Consider the following 16787-nt stretch of genomic DNA (forward strand, 5'->3'; position numbering starts at 1 on the left):
TAGACTAAACTATTACGTACCTCGTATTGCAGTTCAAATCTATGGGGTAGAAACAGGCTAAGCAAGTCAGGTTTGTCCCATTTTACAACTAAAAATCGTAATATTTCAGCTATTTCTTATTCGATATTTTTAAGCTTGATATCGTTTGATAGGGAATTAAAAATGCCAAATAAAGTATTCTTGTCATTTTTTTCATAAAATCAGCCATTTGTTAGTAATTTAAGTTTAAAAAATTAAAATGGCCTCCATTTTGAAATTTAAGACGAATCAAGATGATTTTTTTCTAATATTGGTCTCTATTACCTTAATATACATACCAAGTTGCATAATGATCGGTTTAAAGAATACAAATGTTTATGTGAAAAAAAAACAAAATGGCGAATATCTGGTTAACGAAGCGATTTTGGAAAACATGTTATTCTTTTGACCCATAGAACCCTTTCCCGGAGTTTGCCTGTTTACTTACGGGACACTCTGTATATAATATTTAAATGTGTGTCTGTTAGCACGATAACTCGAGCAAAAATGATCCGATTTTGATGAAATTTGGTATAAACGTGTTAACTTACATTTATTCCAACGAGTTCACGAACTAGCATGATCGTACCATGGGGACGAGGGTTTATGGGTAAAAATGGGTTTGTCTATTTTTGACCCTAAACTAATAATATTTTGAAATTTCTTTCTAAATTATTTTGTAGAGCGTAAACAAAGAAATAATTTAGTATATTGACGCACTGTTGTATGTCTAACGGTTACAAAGGAAAATTACAAAAAGTGTAAATTTAAAATTTTTATGTTATATTTATTATGGAGAAAATTAAAAAAAGTTTGAATTTAAAATTCTCATGTTATCTTATGGAGACAATGAAAACTGTTGTAGTTGACCTGTTTATGGATATATGTTGATAACATTTGGCAAATTTATTTATATCACCCTATGCTATTATGTTTGGTCAAAAACCACTTTTTACCTTCCCCGTAGCGGCAAACCTAACCACTCTTTAAATCTAATGCTATTTAAATTCGGAATAAATATGTCTAATTTATGGAAATAGTTTTATAAAAATGTAATCCGGCAAGTTGAAATTCACTTAGTCTGCAGGTTTGCTGTGGTGGGGGTATTTGTAATTTTTTAAGTCTTCTTTTGTGATTCTATTCTCAACAAAAAGGCACATTTGATAACAATTAAGAATAGTCATTGTTCTAGAACTTATAGAAAACAATCAAAATACATCACCTATTATTTTTTAAGTGATCAAGTGGAATTCGTGATAATCGTTTAAGGAAATTATTAATCAGGCCATATAAAATATAGACAGTTGGCACGTCACAATGAAAATAAGAGTGTGAAGATTTGCCGAAAATTGTTGGTATGAACGAATTACCTTAGGGCTTTGCCCCACAGGCCGATTTCTACAGGGCTACGCCTTCCATGCTTTTTAAGTTTACATTATTAATGAGTTTCATTATTAGTTAATTAATTAAATGAACTACATCTGGTCGATACAATTGACAGCTGTTTGTTTGTTTACTTGAAAGGGTTATATTGATTTGTGCTTTATTTACGTTGTGAAAATGTGTGAGTGATTCAGTATAAGGTGTGCGGAGGTTGGGTGTTGAATGTAAGTACAAGGTATGTATACACTTAAAAACTCATCTTACAATAAAATGAAATCATTAAGTCGTCATCACCTAGCTTAATCATCATCGACACGAATCACTTCAAAGGGGATTTAGATCTTAAAATGAAGTTAGAAGTCTACTTCTACTATTCAAAAGTCAATTATAAAGTTTTAAACCAAAATATCAAATATGCACATTATATACAGCTGGAGTGACTTGGGTGGTGGTGGGGGTCAGTTGAGGACTACCCTAACAGTTCAGATATGTATTGTCCGTGTCACCGCCTACAGGACTGGACACACAACTTCAGGTCAGTTCTTTACTGTCCTACTACAATATACCTACTCATCACTACAGTAACTGTTTATACAGCTGGAGTGACTTGGGTGGTGGTGGGGGTCAGTTGAGGACTACCCTAACAGTTCAGATCTGTATTGTCAGTGTCACCGCCTACAGGACTGGACACACGACTTCAGGTCAGTTCTTTACTGTCCTACTACAATATACCTACTCATCACTACAGTAACTGTATATACAGCTGGAGTGACTTGGGTGGTGGTGGGGGTCAGTTGAGGACTACCCTAACAGTTCAGATCTGTATTGTCAGTGTCACCGCCTACAGGACTGGACACACGACTTCAGGTCAGTTCTTTACTGTCCTACTACAATATATACCTACTCATCACTACAGTAACTGTATGTACAGCTGGAGTGACTTGGGTGGTGGTGGGGGTCAGTTGAGGACTACCCTAACAGTTCAGATCTGTATTGTCAGTGTCACCGCCTACAGGACTGGACACACAACTTCAGGTCAGTTCTTTACTGTCCTACTACAATATACCTACTCATCACTACAGTAACTGTATATACAGCTGGAGTGACTTGGGTGGTGGTGGGGGTCAGTTGAGGACTACCCTAACAGTTCAGATCTGTATTGTCAGTGTCACCGCCTACAGGACTGGACACACGACTTCAGGTCTGTTTACTGTAACATTTTATGTGAAAATTACTATGGTTAAATTATTAATTTGTTTAAGTTATTAAGTCACATAAGTGAAAAATGTTATTAACCAAGTTATAATTTTTAGAAACAAAACTAGGAAAGACTAAGCTATTTTTTTAACAATTAATTTACAATACAGGTTTAAATTCGGGGATAATGGTTTAAACCATAAACAAGGGTTTTATGCCAATTAAACATAACTGGAACTTTTCTGATAGAATATTCTCTTACAAATTAAACATGTTTTTCTTACTCAAATGCCGCACCATATCTATGTTTATTTAACAATACTTTTTTTAAATTTTAACTCTTAAGGCTTATAAATAGATCGCATTAAAAACTTAAAGAATCATTTCATTCTTTTGAATGTTTCACCTTTTATAAAACATATAAGTATATTTTTTATCGATAATTCAATGTACGTACAGCATTTTCTAGTATTGTAATTATACTATGCAAACCACAAAAAATTTAAAATGATAAAATAGCCAGTTTACCATTGGACCTTTTCATGATAACTAAATCGAACAAAATTCACATTCTGACGATTTCTGACGATTGAGTTCTCAAAATACGCCCTTTATAGTATTAAAAAAAAAGTAAAAAAGGCACCTTTGTATGTGCCATTATGGCACATATATATTATGTTCACTTACTATATTTTAAACGGCAGTTTAGTAAAACAATTCCTTTCTGGTTTCTGATTAACGTTTCAATTCTTTGATATAACTTACCTATTTTTGTATCGGGTTGAACTTTATATTCTCCTTCGATGGATGAATATTTGATTAAAATCCATAAAAATTGAAGACGGTTAGTATTACTAAATATTTATCCGACTGTTTTAACCGAATGTGTGACAGTGTAAAACATAAATTCTTAAATAAGTGTAAAACACTTGTTTATACATTTTAAATTTTTGTAAAAAAGTGTAAAAGTTGTAGTTATCATTTTCGTCACCAAGCTGAACTAATAAATAGTATGTTTATCATTTACAGTAGCGATGTAAAAACAAACTGTAGAGCTATATTCAATGCCATAATTAATGTAGTTTAAACTATCTATAATTAAAAGTTGTCTTATAAACATTAGTGTTAAAACACTAAATTGTGTTATGTGCGATTGATTTCATGCAGGGAATTTTGAAAGTTGCAATTGAAATACAAAATCTTACTTTTGGCTTCCTGTTGGTCACTCAACATTTAAACTAACCGGTGTGTTCAAAATATCAGGGACTGTTTAAATTTACGTAAAAAAGCGGTTATTGTACCCCGCTCTTACGTCATCAGTCAAATTTAAATGTTTTATTTATATGACTTTCTCAGGTTTAAGCAATTGATTGTTTTTATTATTTGTATTACTTGATAATAATCATAGTTTGAAATAATTTCGTAGTTTTGCAGAAGCTACTTTTAAGCTTATCTAGACAGCTATTTATTTTTGTTTTTGTTTTGTGTTTTTTACTGATTTGTTTTTTAGTTAATAATTGTTGTTTTAAGATACATAAGTTGCCAATAATTATTTTAAATTTATATATTGCATTGCTTACTAACTTTCTATCAAGAGATTGAGTTAGTACGGGTTGAAAAGTTATGAGTAACTTTCTGTAGTTTTATTTAAACACGTCATCTATGGAAACAAGAGAACATTGTCAACTACCCCTTTAACTGAGTAAAATCATAATGAAATTGTATTATTGCTAACATATGATCATAGAGACATAAGGCTGTTTGCGAAAAGTTAACCTTTTAGCATTGACTATTATTAATAGTCAAAGCTTTTAGTTTAGCACATTAATATTGGGGTATACGCATTAACACGGGTTTTCTCAGCAGCCCCAGCATGTTAAGACTATACTTCCCTGTGCAGCACAAACACAGTTTATAAACTGATTGACTCAACTAACACAAATGTGCATGGATGTAGAGTAGAATGTCTACTTTACGGTAGGCTAGTGTGTTCATGAGGATAGGTGACACCTCGCAGCATTATATTCATCATTCATGCAATATAAGTGTACAATGTTAGACACACTGTTACAGCACACCCACATGAGCTTCATCTACTGCATAGTAAAAGTGGATCCGCTACGCTGCCAAGTATTTAAGTATTCGATTAGTTTGATCCATTATATACCAATCTAATTAGACCGACCGCTATGTGCACAAAGACATTCGACGAACTTCTAATTAGATTAAATTACCTACGCTTCTCTATTCTCTGACCTACCTTTAGATGGGCGAATCCTTGTGTATGGCGGTGGTATGCACTCACTCCCACATTCTACATAATGCGATTGATTAATTAAACTCCCTCAGTCAGTAGTTCATGAAACGTAACCTTGTCTCGATAGGTTGATCACAGGAACCACAAAGGTTTACAGTCAATGGCTGCGTCATCACAATAATATTAGTAGTACATACATAAAAAATCCCCTCATTGGGTATCCAATAAGTTACCTACTTATATTGTTTCACAACTAAAACATATCTAATGCGGTCTAAGATTGTGTGTGTGTGTGGGGTGGGGGCGTCTAGTGGTTTTATAACTAATTTAAATGTTTTTCAATGCAACCCAAATATAAAATCCTCTCAAATTAGATTTTCTGGATAAGCCTTTAATTTCAACTAATTTATTATGCCTGGTAAAACTGCAGGAGAATTAAAACAAATCAGAAAACGGTTCTATTGTTATAATTTAAAAACCCGAGTTTAGGCATACACCAAGCCCCCAAGTCATAGCCTACCTGAGAATTACAACAGAACATTTATATTTCTGATATATTCGTGATTTTCCGCAAAGTCGTACGGTAAACAACCTAAATTAATGAAAGACTGTATTATTTTGCAATACTAGAAGTATAATAATTTACTCAATGGAGTTTTGAATTCTACTACTGTGTAATAAACACTCTTTCAGTAATTGGCTTAAATTTAATGAAAAATAAAACACACAGTCTTGTGGAGTATTTAAGATGTTTTCATAATCCTAACTTAGGTATTTAAAAACGATTTAACTAAAATAAAACTAGCAAATTAGCTTTACCGATATTGTGGCCAAATAATGAAGCAAAAGTTGTTAAATCTATAGTAAAATAAAAGAAAAACACTTTTCTATATCAGTGCAGCTGGTGTGAAATTGTATGAAACACAATTTTAAACAGGCTTCAGATGTAACAATGGGATGAGAAGTGTACTTGCCGTATACAAAGTAATTACTGTGATCAGTTGAATTATTCGTGAAAGAAGTTCATTTTTAGTGAAGATTACGCTAAATCAAAGAATGATTCTGTGGCTACTACTTATCAGTTTTTTTAACAGCTGAGTCAGTATTCATTGTCGTAAGTGTCAATCCAGGCCAGAGTCAAGGCAGACTTACGTAACATCAACATCGGATGATCCTGCCGGACAGGTTGACCAACCTTCTGTCAAAAAACGACAACATGCAAAAAATAAACCGTACCTTACTTGACTTCGAACAGTTATCTAGCTAGCTTGGTGTTGAGTATGGATAAAAAAAACATTGTATAAAAATTTACACAAGAGGGTGACATGGGGCCTTTTGTCGATCCCTTTTCCCGAGAAAATTGTATCGAGTGTAAATAAATAGTCAAATTATATACTATATTTTATAGTTTGATTTTAGTTCAGTTAATTTTAAATGTCTTGTGATAAGTTTATAGGACGTATAAACGGCGTTTTATATTTCGGGTTGGTAAGAACACTGTCTAGCTATTAAAATAGAAACCCGAATACCGTTGGAGTAATGTTTACTACAGTTTTCCGTCAGAAAATATTTTGACGCTTTCCGTGTGGAATAAACAGCTTTAAGTGAGCATCGTAAGTACGATCGGGTTTTATCAACAGGCACAGATTTATAAAGAGTATAATTAAATCGGTGAGTATTAGACAACATTATTTCTATGCTGTACTTGAAAGACAAAATAAACAATCGAGCCATCGGGATATTTATTTTAAGCGGTACCAGGGTAGGATTTTGTAACTTAATTAGTTGTAAAAAACAAACAAATCAAAGACTGGCAAACATTTAAAATAGTCATTAGTGTTGTGCCAAATGGTGTTTATAACATAATTATGTTGTAATCTAAGACATAAGTGTTTCATTTACGGATACAATAGTTCCCAGGCCTTGATCTTGTAATTCAGACATTTTGTTATCTCTGATCTACAATTTATGATCTCGCAAGCTTGTGACTACCAGCTTGCTTCTTGTAGTTTTATCTTAGATCAAATATTCTTGGGATTGCTCTACAAAATATTTTCCATCATTTCAATGTGGCAATTTCTTGTTTTTGTTGCGATTTCCTTATTTTAAACCTGAAATGTTACTACTTAAGTTCTAGAGAATGCTGCACGTGTGAGAAATGCTACATGTTAAGCCATATTTTATAACCAATGGTCAATGTTTTTGTCAATGTAAATAATATTCTATGGACTTTAGCAACACTTCTATCACTGCAAGGTTAATAACAAATTAAATAAATGGTACCTCTGCCTGTTTAATTGATTTCCATTCTTACAAATGGTTAAACTATATCATTTATGAGTAAATTTTAAAAATTCATGACATTTATTAATTGTTCTAGTATAGAACAGATTGTAAATAAAATACTTGTAAAAAAATCCTAAAGTAGATAAAGATTTAACCTAAAACAAAACCAGTGCGCTATATTAATTTATAATCAGCTGACTGGTTAAGTGTCACGTTCACAAAAATTAAATTACAATTCCATCTCGTACAACTAAATATTTTAGAAATATTACAAGTCAATTTTTGGTAATATTTTATTACAGTAAATGTACGTTTTCTTAGTTGATAAATACATCATGTAGTACAGAACCTGCATAAATTACAAAGCAGCAATGCATATTTTATGGACGAACCACAAGTCACTCACTTGTTTGTTTTTTTCTTTTTTCTTGAAAGTTGAATTCTTTGATTTTTATCGTTCCTCAAATTACCGATTCAACCCAGTAATCTGGGGTTAACCCAATGCAATGTTAACAAATTTACATGACCAGATATTCTAAAGGAATTTACAACGTTGCTCATTCTGTAAGTTCGCTAAAAATCAACAGAATACAGTTGAGGAGTTGTCTTATTAGGAAGGCAATAAAACACCGTTGTGTCTGTGCCCTAGTGCCACTGTAGTCGCTGAAGGCACTTAATATGCACAGTGTGCAAGCTTGAGTCTAGCCTCCGGCGTTTGCCAAATGGGGCGCTAGCCATGGCGAGAGCGGCACTTAAATGTTTTAGTGGTGTTTACCTGTATTAAGTGTTCTTGGTGATAAGCTGGAGATTATTGTGTTTGATGGATGATGATACGAGGGCATTTTAAGGGGTTTCTGTTTGACCAGCCTTTTAGAGTTAATAGTTAGCTCTAAATAACAAAATATATCTTTGACGGAAAGAACGAAAGCTTTTCAACAGTCAATGGAGACAACACATGGACAGTCAATTTGTTCGTGTCTGTAAATTAAGTACGAAAACCTAGACCTATGTTTTTATAACTAACTTAAACTTGAGTACTCTGAGATTCATTTTGTTAGCAGAATATTTACTCCTACATTTTCTCTACATTTACTTCCTACATCCTTAAATAAATGAACTAATTACGAAACAGTAATTTGAAAACAAATAATTTATAAATAAAAAACTTTTTTAAACAAAACGTTTTTAAACGCCCTAAAATGTAGAAAATAATTTACAAATAATTTATAGATATGTTGAGAGAGTATAAATACTTGTACGATTTAAAACGAAAAACGTTGGGTGCATGCAATAGATGGTTTACAATTACCTTCACCTACTGAACTAATGTATTATTATCAATTATTTGCATGCACCCAACGTTTTTCGTTTTAAATCGTACAAGTATTTATACTCTCTCAACATATTTATAAATTATTTGTAAATTATTTTCTACTTTTTAGGGCGTTTAAAAACGTTTTGTTTAAAAAAGTTTTTTATTTATAAATTATTTTATACTTTTTAGTTTTAATGTGTGTGCATGTTAAATCTATTTCTATAGTACCATAATATGAGTTATCATAATAATATATGGAATTTCTCTGCAGTGCATTCACTCGAAATAGTTATTGTTTACTTTATAGAATACTAAATAAACAAAAATTGACATTATTTACAAACACCTTGATACCTGTAATCAGATTGTTTATCTTTATTTTGAAATGTTTGTTTGTATAAAGAATCTCTTGGGAGCATAACCTGTACCTCTTAATCTCTGCTCTTCGAACTGTAAAATTTAACTATTTACAGCTGACTTAAATTAGTTGATATATTTACATCCTTTCAAAATGTAAACATGAAAAATTTGGAAGCCCATGGGACGTAGCCCAAGGTAAATATGAAAATTAAATGATATAATATTGCATTGTCATGCATTTGTGAGCTATGTTTCAAATTTCAAGTCTCTAGCTTATCGGGAACATCGTTTAAAATTGATATCAAAATTTGTAGGAAAGCGAGCTAATAAAAACAAGCCCATGGGGCGTAGCCCGAAAGGAAATATGAAAATTAAATGATATAATATTGCAATGTCATCCATTTGTGAGCTATGTTTCAAATTTCAAGTCTCTAGCTCATCGGGAAGTATCAAAATTTTCAAGAAATCGATTTAATAAAAACAAGCCCATGGGGCGTAGCCCAAGGGAAATATGAAAATTAAATTGTATAATATTGCATTGTCTTCCATTTGTGAGATATGTTTCAAGTTTCAAGTCCCTAGCTCATCGGGAAGTTAGTATAAAATCGGTTGCAAAATTTGTAGCGGACAAGAAAGCGACCTAATAAAAACGTTTTAAAATACAATAAAAAAAACGTAATGCAATGTTACCTAGGCATGCAGTGCAATACTAATACAGGTTTTATGATACGACTTGTACGGCTTATATATACATGTAGTGTTTGACACAAATTTGCGATCTTAATTGAAATACCCAAGTGGCAGTAAACCTACAAATTAAGCTAATTTCAATTAGTCTGATTGGTTTTTTGCTAAAATATTTCCATTTCTAAGTCATTATTCCCCCCTACGATAACAAGATTTAACAAGTACTTAGGGTTGTTGCTACGGAGAAGGGAAGAAGTGTTTTTGTATATTAAATGTTAATAGTATAGGATGAAATAAATGCGTTTCCCAAATACTATATTCTAATACAAGCTAAGTCTATTTGTCCGTCTGTCTGTAATATATATACATATATTAACATATTTGACAAAAAAAAATTAACATTGGTCTTATGGGTTGCTAAACTATGTTGGTTGAACAAAATAACAAGGAGAAAGTAAACAAAACTGACTTGTGTTGTACTGTAACGTTTACCTGATTTATCTGAGACATCCACAATACTAGCCAACTACATAATACAGTACAAAGGGACTAATATCAGTTGTAACTATTGAGCAATGATTACACATAAGATAACTCGATATACGGGAAAATAGAGCAAGTGTTGATGAGTGTTTCGTGTTGGTGACGTATGAGTGCACTGGCGTCTACTCAAATGTTTCACTCTATTTAAGGGTAGATTTTACAATTTGTATGCACTCTTTATGGTTTACATAATTTGGACATTTGAATTCAGGAACATTTCCATCATAATAAATTATAATTCCACTTAAATAATAAAAGCCAATATTAATTGTACATAAAACGTGAGTTCCCTTTATAAATCAAATGAAATGAAATGAAAATACTTCTTTATTGAGGTGAACTTAGGACCTCGTGGTCCTTTCTTCCAGTTGAACACTTTAGATTGCTTTTACAATCGAATAAACTATACCGAGCCATGGCTCAGTCCCCAGGTACTTTGATAAAAATATATCCATAAACAACCAACTACAACAGTTTTATTTTCTCAATAAGAGTTTTAAATCTGCGACAATTCATAAATTTCTCCTTAACTTTTAATTGTTGAACAATTATTCATCAACATTCAAAACTGTTTGTTTTTTAAGCTGTAAGGGTTTGTCATTGTTTTGAGGGTGATAAGTAATAAAGGTTCAAATTTCAAAACCTCATCACACCTTGTTCTATCTTGCTGGATCGCGAACTCATTCAAGTTTATCAAACTATACACATTCATGCCAAATTTCATCAAAATTGGACGAAAATGACTCAAATAATGTATAAAAGCTACTTATGTTTATTTAATTAATCGTTAATATTATAAACAGTGCCTAGTTATAAAGCGAATAGTAGTTTTGGACTCTACGGACATTAGAATGATTGGAATGAAAAAGTAAATTGGTCCCTGGACCAGGTTATTTCGTTGCACCTACGATAATAGCTACTTCCCAATAGGCAAATTCGCAAAAACACAATAGAATTGGTTTTATTGACATAGCAAATCTAAATTCAATACATAAGCAAATGTGGTCGAACAATACAGCCACCCAGACGTATTTAAGGTATGACTTATGGGGATAACACGGCAGAATTAGCATATCTACATCGGTAATCTGTAGGGATTGCATTAAGGGGGGGGGATAAAAAACGGGTTCCGAAATGTCATCAGATGACCCTCGGGACGCCCCTGGGTGGGTACTGGGCGGGGGAGGTTCCGGAATTTGAAATTGGGGTCGACCTAGAACTTTATGTAGATATTAGTAACTAAGTCAAATCTTCAAAGATGCTAAAAATTGTGTTTGGTATAGTGGTTAGAATGCAAAACTTGTATTTGGTATAGTGGTTAGAATGCAACAACTATTGGTAGGTTTAAGTGGGTTAAGAAAGTTTTTTTCCAATCAAACTGTTATCAATCAATCATTTTTACTATTTTATTCTCTTTTGACTGTTTGGTTCGGTACCCAAACGTCCAGGAAACCAACAAAGGAAATGACCATAGATAAGGATTTTTTTTCTCTCGCCTGTAATTTATCGCACCATATAAATCATATCAAATCAAATTGACGATTCTTGATAATTGGTTTTAGGTTAGCTAGGATTTAAATTTATGCAAGTCCTTTTTTTAAAGATGCGAAATACTTTTTTACTCTGTTTTCTTTCATTTAACACGTAAAACATCAAAGTTTGTGTACGAAACTGACTAAGCAAAAAAAAAGATACTAGTAATATTTCATTAAATTACAGGGGCAAAATATTTAAGGTGGTTTAATATAGCTTTTACAAGATAAAGCCTCTTGTATTATAATTAAGAACACTCGCGAAAAATGTTTCAGAAATACACTGAGCAGTACGATGAGTAGTAGGATTTAGCTAAAAATGCATTTTCGAGGGTCAAAACTGTAATTCGGCAACCAATGCATATTAATTATGGAAAAATATGTCCATCTGAAACTATTCCTTTTCCTTAGACAGCATAACGTCTGGCGTTGCAATGCGTTTTTAAAAGGATTCAAAATTTGTCTCCCAGGAATTTCGAATAATGCAATGGCAATACCCCTTAACATTCAAAGATGACTCTACATAGACTTAATATGGCATTCGATTTATTTCTGGAGCTTGCTTTCGACGATCAGTGATGCTGCTGCCAACTGTCTTCATAACTGTTTTAATGTTAATTGTAATTTATCAGCTGATACTTCGATTGCACGTTTAATCACAGTCAGATTGTAAACCAGAGACAAAACAGTTGATGAAAATGGAATTTTTAAATTTTTAATATACTACTTTTTTATCATTTTCACCTGATTGAAGTAAGTAAATCATTATTTATGGCATGGATCTATTAACAAAATTGTTTTGTAAATTAGTAATAATAGTTTTGTTAACTAATTATTTTATTCACCTAATAACCGTCATACAAAAAATAATTTATGAAAGGTAAAACCATTTAAAACACACATAACCATGCCCACTCGTATTATCTATACTAATGTATAAAAATGAAATGTGTGTGTGTGTGTCTGTGTGTCTACTACTCAATTACGCCAGAACGAACCGATTTAAATTAAATTTCGTATGAAGTTAGTTTATAAACTGGCTAACACTATTGGTAATAGGATTCCTATTCTCATATTCCCCATGGGCTTCCAAAGTTTCAATGTTTACATTTTGGAAGAATGTAAATAGTCAAATATTGATTGGTCAGCTGTGAATACTTAAATTTGACAGTTCAAAGAGCAGAGGTTAAGAGGTACAGGTTTTAATTCCAAGTTTCTAAAGTTTTATAAATATGGGAATAGTTGTATTGATATATTTTCATGGAAACAGAAGGATCAATACAATGTAGCCTATAAAATGTTTGGGAATTAATTTGATGTGGTAGCTTTTTGTTTACAAATGTGAACAGATTAACACATTTCTGGATTAGTATTTAAAATAGATGGATGTTTTAAAAACTAAGAGATTGATGCACATTTTAAACATTTTTGTCTCAATGTTTACACTAATATTTGGAGTTTCATTAATTTACTAACAAAATTTTAATTATACTACAATTTTTTCTGTCCAGAGTTATATTTTAGTTATATTTATAGTTAAATTTTAATTTGATAATTTAATAATTAGCATTCGCTAGAGATACTTTGATACTTCGTGTGAGTTTAAAAATGATGCAATGGAATACCACGCAATAATAGACTATAGACAATATAAATTATTACAAATACATCGAGTGGACAGATAGTGTATACACTGCAGAGCATTAAAATGTAAAGATGAGCCTGCTGGAATGTGTTATTCTGGTGGAAAAGTTTCTTTACCTGCATTAGAAGAGTCGATACAGCTATGAAAGAACTATACTTGGAGAAGCTGAAGAGTCGCGGCATTTTCAGTTTCAAGATTTTATGTTGTAAATTTTTTAGTCGGAGATTAAACAAATGATATACATTTAGTTTTAATTGTAATTTAATCACTGTATTTTTAATCGCAACATTGTTTTTTAACTGTGCGTGGCGCGATGAATAATAATAACTTATTTTTGTGATTGTTGGCGTAGCCACTACGGGTAATTATTGTAATTATTGTAATACTCTGTTTATTTCTTATTCGGTATAATATTTATGGTTATACCAATGCAGGCGAAGCCGAGGGCACAAGCTAGTATATATATATATATATATATATATATATATATATATATATATATATATATATATCCATTCTTTAAAATCTACCATAATAATTTCACGTTACACAAAAAAGTAAAAACAAGCGAGACACTGGCAGCGTTGAATTTCAAACTCCGATTTGCAATTCAGATTAGGTAGATAATTAACTAATCCTATTATTAATCATTAAGCATACATAGTGGATATGTTATGTTTCAAAATTATAAATAAAACATAAATCAAACAGAGGCAAAGGTCTTGTAGAATTGCTTTGGAGGGATCCGCCCGATGGTCTTGGTGTCCTTGTAAGATTTCGAGTTTGACCGGGTGTGGTCGGACACTTAAAATTATACAGCTATTTTGGACATTTTTAAGTCTTCGATATTACCTCAAGTTGTTACCTTTTTAAGTTAACAATATACGGACTGTGCTCTGAACATAGGCCTATATTAAATTATAAATTATAAATGTTGTTTTTAAACGTAGTGGTCAAGATATTGCCAGAACCAAAAATTGGACACATTTTGTTAAATTTGTCCTAAAAATGGTCAAACTACGTGGTAGGTTTATTTAATCCAAAACTTTATCATGCATTATTTATTACAAAAAACTTTATCAATTATTATAGATATAAAATACCCCCACCAAAGCAAACCTGCAGACTAAACAAATTTCCATTTGCCTGATTGGATTTACACTATAATATCTCCTTAAAAATATCACATTTATTCCCTATTCAAATAGCATTAGTTTAACATTTACTTATGTTTTTCTGCAACAAGGAGGGTAAAAGTGTTTTTTTTTATATTATTAGTTTAGTATAATATAAATGCATTTTCCAAATTCGGTCAAAATAGGATAATAAACAAGTAACAGTTTACTTATTGTCCATAAGAATAACATGGGAATTTTAGATTTACAATCTTTTATAATTTTCTCCGTAACTATTAGGCACATAAAAACGCTTCAGTATACTAATTTGTTTGTGTTTTGAGCTCTACAAAATGGTTTAGAAAGAAGTTGCAAAATGTTTTGTTTCAGGGTTAAAACACCCCATAAACCACCGTCCCCATAGTCCGATCATGCTGGTTCGCGAACTCGTTTGAATAGATGTAGGTTTACACGGTTGTACCAAATTTAATCAAAATCAGATCATTTTTGTTCGAGTTATCGTGCTAACGGACACATGTATAAAATGAGCGCCTAACGTGTTCTGGGTAAATATATATATATATATTATATATATATGTATATAAGAATTCGAACGGGTGGTGTTTTGGGGCTCTAGGGACATCAATACGAACAAGTAAATCGGTCCCGGTCCAGGCCTTACCATGAGTAAGTTAATAGCTTATTCCCTATACGGGAAATTCACTAAAAGGCTCTGCTTTAGATTTTTTAATGTTTATAAGTTATGAAAATGATGCTATTGATATATTTTCAAGGAAACAGTATATTTTTGATGCTATTTTTTATTTATTCGAACTGCTTAACATGTGTTGTACTAACTTAACAAAACTTGCACTTAACATGATTGACTTTTTTATATTTAGGCACATTTAGTAATCGTGTTTGTCTACACTACTGATTAAATTAAACTAAATAATATCTTTGATAAATTTATTATTTTTGTTTTGCTACACCTGTGCTTAAATTAAACTAAATATTATCTTTGATAAATTTATTATTTGTGTTTTGATACACCTATGCTTAAATTTAACTAAATAATATCTTTGATAAATTTATTATTTGTGTTTTGCTACACCTGTGCTTAAATTAAAATAAATAATAATCTTTGATAAATTTATTATTTGTGTTTTGCTACACTACTGATTAAATTAAACTAAATAATATCTTTGATAAATTTATTATATGTGTTTTGCTGATTAAATTAAACCAAGGAAAATTTCGTAAACTAAGCTGTACAGTGTTCTTTTGTTACTAAAATCAATGAAATATTTGTTACAATGTTTATTTAATGGTAAGTGTGAAAATGTAAAGGCAATGGACTATAGGACTGATTAAAAGAACTGGTTTGTATATTATGTTGTGCGTTGATACTTTTGTAGGATAGAATAAGAGATGCAATGAATGACTATTAAATTTTGTAGTCCTTGATGTTTTGATAATCATATTAGTTTTGTCTGCCGTTTGCTCAATTCCAATTGTAAATTAAAATTGAATAATATGTACTAAGGATATAAAAAATAAAGTGCTATTTATTATTTCATTAAAGATAAATCCTTATTGGCATTACTACTTAAACAAGCTAAATTAATAATTTACAACTTGTTATAGTAGATAGTAGATTATATATTATATCGTTTCTTTAATAGATCAAAATACTAATGATAAGGCACAACAATATTTCTAAAGTTTATAACAGCTGATGTTAGTGTTGCTAAGATTTATTGTGAACTAGCTGTACTCGCGGGCTTTGCCCCGTTTAACTTCATAAGTATTCGCATGGCTCATTCACGTCCTGGTTGAAGTTCGTTCGCTACGCTCACTCACCTTTAGGTTGGAGCTCGTTCGCTGCGCTTACTTACCTTCAGGTTAGCTCGTTCGCTACGCTAACTCGTCTCCAGGTTGAAGTTCTTTCGCTACGCTCACTCACCCTTTGGTTGCAAATTAGCTGTTGTCATAAATAAAAAAAATAATAATAGTGCTGCACCCTGTTGGTAATCCTTGTAACTTTGATGCTATTGAACATCATAGAACAGAACCAACTTGTTTCATTGAAACAGCTGTAAAGATTCATTAATTCCTTTTAAATATGAAAAATCATAAGGTTAACATGGGGAACTACAGAGCCACTGGGGCGGAGCCCGAAAGGATTTTTGAGATAAGAATATGCTTTAATGTTAATCGGGAATGTGAGCTATCATCATGCCAAATTTCAGCCCAATCCGTCCAGTAGTTTATGCGTGATTGAGCAACACACACACACACACACAAACACACACACAAACTCACAAACGTTCAGATTTATAATATTAGTAAGATGAAGATGGAAGGATTTGTGATTTAATTTGAAGGTGTACCTAAAAATATTCATTTAAATTTAATAATAAGTAGTTTTGAAACTTCAAGATTTAAA

The 16787-nt window shown here is 31.7% G+C and overlaps 1 protein-coding gene across 1 annotated transcript in view; it reads left to right on the plus strand.

Moving 5' to 3' along the window:
- The first annotated feature begins 2335 nt into the window (after positions 1-2335).
- LOC128983041 (uncharacterized) overlaps positions 2336-16787 on the plus strand; it is a 76168-nt gene continuing 61716 nt past the window's right edge. Inside the window, exon 1 of the mRNA XM_054402170.1 lies at positions 2336-2602. The gene's annotated coding sequence lies outside the window, so the exon portion shown is untranslated. The remainder of the gene's footprint in view (positions 2603-16787) is intronic.

This window comes from Macrosteles quadrilineatus, unplaced genomic scaffold, assembly GCF_028750875.1.
Source record: "Macrosteles quadrilineatus isolate MER2022 unplaced genomic scaffold, UCM_ALF_1.0 Scaffold_1__1_contigs__length_201487025, whole genome shotgun sequence".
Classification (NCBI taxonomy): Eukaryota; Metazoa; Arthropoda; class Insecta; order Hemiptera; family Cicadellidae; genus Macrosteles; species Macrosteles quadrilineatus.